Consider the following 3,215-nt stretch of genomic DNA (forward strand, 5'->3'; position numbering starts at 1 on the left):
AGTGTGTTAAGAAAAAGGGAGAGAATGTGATGAGAGAGATTGAAGAGAGAGAAAGTGTGATAAGAAAAAAAAAGAAAAGAGAGTGTGATGTGAGAGATGATGAGAGAGGAAGTATGATGAGAGAGAAAGTGTGATGAGAAAAAAGAGGGAAGAGAGTGTGATGGAAGATATTAAGGAGAGAGAAAGTGTGATGAGAGAGAGTGTAATGAGAAAAAAAGAGTAAGGAAAGTGTGATGAGAGAGATTAAGGAGAGAGAAAATGGGTGATAAATGAAGAGAGAGAAAATATGATGAGAGAGAATAAGGAGAGAGAAGGTGATATGAAAGAAAAATTAAATAAATATATTTTGATATTTGATATTAAAGGGGAAAATTTTAGTTTTTTGGTCAAGGGATATTTTGGGAATAAAGAAATATTTTGATTGTTGAAAATAGGGTAATGACTCATTGAAGGGGGGAGACATGGGAATGAGTCATTACCCAATTATAAGGATTCATTCCCTTATTTGTATTCTCATTTCTATAATCCAAACATCAATAATGGAAATCAATGATTGTTATTCTCATTTACCACTCTTATTCCCCTAAACCAAACACCCCCTAAATAATCGCGAGAGATCTAGGGCGCTCACCGTGCGCCGGTGCGCCGAATGCTAACCCGGCTCCGATCCCGGTCCGATCGATTTGATCATCAGCTCTTTAAATCAATCCATGGCGTAGTAAATACTAAATACAGCTTCGTCATGGAATACTACTTCTCCTCCCTTCCTCCTCCCCTCTTCAGCCGGAGATGGCTTATCCTCTCCCTCGCCGCCCTCCTCGGCTACCTCTTGCTCTGCTTCACCCTCCACCGCATCTTTCCGGCCCCGAACGCTATAGCCATCACTTCTTTGTCCTTTCCTCGCCCTCAGGGAGAACTCGACTGGACGCCATTACCACCGGCCCCTCAAGTTAGTCATTTGGCACCGACGGCCAACGTTCCTGGCAACGGCTCCGGCGAGGAGAGCGCGGAGGAGAAATACAACTTGTTCGAGGGGAGGTGGGTCCATGACCCGAGACGGTACCCGCCCTACCGCTCCCAAAGGTGTCCTTTCCTCAGCGACCAAGTGAGCTGCCAGAGAAGCGGCCGGCCGGACTCCGACTACGAGCGGTGGCGGTGGCAGCCCAACGGCTGTGACTTGCCGAGGTCTTAACTAGTAAAGTAGCAACGCCAAATTTAATTAGGAATTAATGTTGGCTAATTAAGAGACAATTACGGACTAATTTAAATGAATTAAAGGTTTAATGGGTCAGAGATGCTGGAGAGGTGGAGGGGGAAGCGGGTGGTGGGAGATTCACTCAACCGGAATATGTGGGAGTCTGATGATCTGCATGCTCTACTCGGCGGCTCGCCGGAAGCGCGTCTACGTCAAGAACTGCAGCGCCGAGCACAAGCTCTTCCGAGCCTTGGTACATATTTAAAGTTTGTCCGTCTACTTTTCTTTTAACTTGTTTTATGTTGAAATGATAGGATCACGATTGCACGGTGGAGTTCTTTTGGAGTCCGTTCCTGGTGGAGCTGAAGGAGAGGGAGGGAGACCGTGCCAAGATCCTGCATCTCGACAATCTCTCCGCCAGCGCACGCTTCTGGAGAGGCGCTGATGTCATGGTCTTCAACACCGGCCACTGGTGGACGCACCATGGCAAAATGAGAGCCTGGGACTACTTCCAACTCAGAGACGAACTCACGGAGGAGATGGAACCCGCCGAGGCTTTCAACAGAGCCCTCAGAACTTGAGCTCACTGGGTCGACCGCAACGTCGACCCTCGCCGGACCGCCGTCTTCTTCCGCAGCATCTCGCCAGAGCACAAGAGGTAATTTGGAAAGTTTGAAACACAAAATGCAGAACCGAAACTTGATTTCAGTTAATGTGAAATTGTGAATGACGGATTAAACTGCAGGGAGAATTTACAATGGTGCTACAACCAAACTCGACCCTTCTCCGACAACGAGGGATAGCTGCAGCTGTTTCCCAAGTCGATGGTGAAGCTGGTAGAGAGGACCCTCCTTAGGATGAGGACGCCAGCGCGTTATCTCAACGTGACGAAGCTGTCAGAGTTCAGGCGGGACGCCCACACGGGCGTGTACACTAAACGGCAGGGGAAGTCCCTGACGCCAGAGCATAGGAAGGAACCGAAGAGGTTTGCTGACTTCAGCCACTGGTGCTTGGCCGGATTGCCCGACACTTGGAACGAACTCCTCTTTGCCTCCCTCCTGGAAACCAGCCTCCCTGCTTCATGAACACAGGCTGGTGAATCACAATCCACGACGGTGTGACTCAAGATTCAAATGGCGCTTATATATTATTTTTGAATCTAATTAGCAGCAATAGTCGAATATCAGACGACATAAGTATGCAAATTGACTTCTTGTAGATTTCATGCAAGAAGAGGCAGCTGTGACCTGCGAATGTGGCGTAGCAGAATGCTGCATCATATCCTTGTTACGTGCTCACTCAACCACAGAATTCAACAGTTTGTCTTTCAAAAAACAAAAAAAGAAAAGAAAAAAGAGATAAACCATGTTATTGGAAACGAAGTAGAGACCAGTATCACCTGCATCTTTTCTTGTCGAATTACAAGATCAAACAAGAGAATGTTCTCTTTAGATGTATTACACGTGGTGGCGTAACTTGCATCGTTCCAAAAGCCATAGTTATCTCAATCATGCGATGGCTTTATAAATTTTGAGAGTACAAGTATTACGTAATTTTGTATGCAGAAACACCTATATGGCATGAGATCAAGTGCTCAGATCACACAACACAGATATCTACGTCCTTGAAACATTTGTTGCTGTCAATTGCTGCAAGAGGTTGGAGTACCATATGGACATCAATGCATATAGATGGATCGATACAAAATCAAATTTATTAACTTTTACCTTAGTCTTTCATTATATGTACACATATCATTTTAAACCAAGTTAAGACAGCAAGTAAATGGGATGTTTCTAAAGATAATTATCATATTCAGTTATAATCCAATCAACATCGACCCATAATTTCTACTCCAAAAAAATGCCCAATAGCAAGTTGAGCATCTGTTGTCAATAAGATAAAAGTACCAACACAGTATTTAATAATTGTTAACCCTAAATAAAGTAGTCTTAATTTCTACATTTAAAAGCACATAATTACAAAAGCAACTATTATCATCAAACAAAGTCTACTTTTA

The 3,215-nt window shown here is 44.4% G+C and overlaps 1 pseudogene; it reads left to right on the top strand.

The window, feature by feature from the left end:
- Positions 1 to 627: 627 nt before the first annotated feature.
- On the top strand, positions 628 to 2,865 carry LOC121981923 (annotated as a pseudogene).
- The last annotated feature ends 350 nt before the right edge of the window (positions 2,866 to 3,215 follow it).

This window comes from Zingiber officinale, chromosome 5A (assembly GCF_018446385.1).
Source record: "Zingiber officinale cultivar Zhangliang chromosome 5A, Zo_v1.1, whole genome shotgun sequence".
Taxonomy (NCBI): Eukaryota; Viridiplantae; Streptophyta; class Magnoliopsida; order Zingiberales; family Zingiberaceae; genus Zingiber; species Zingiber officinale.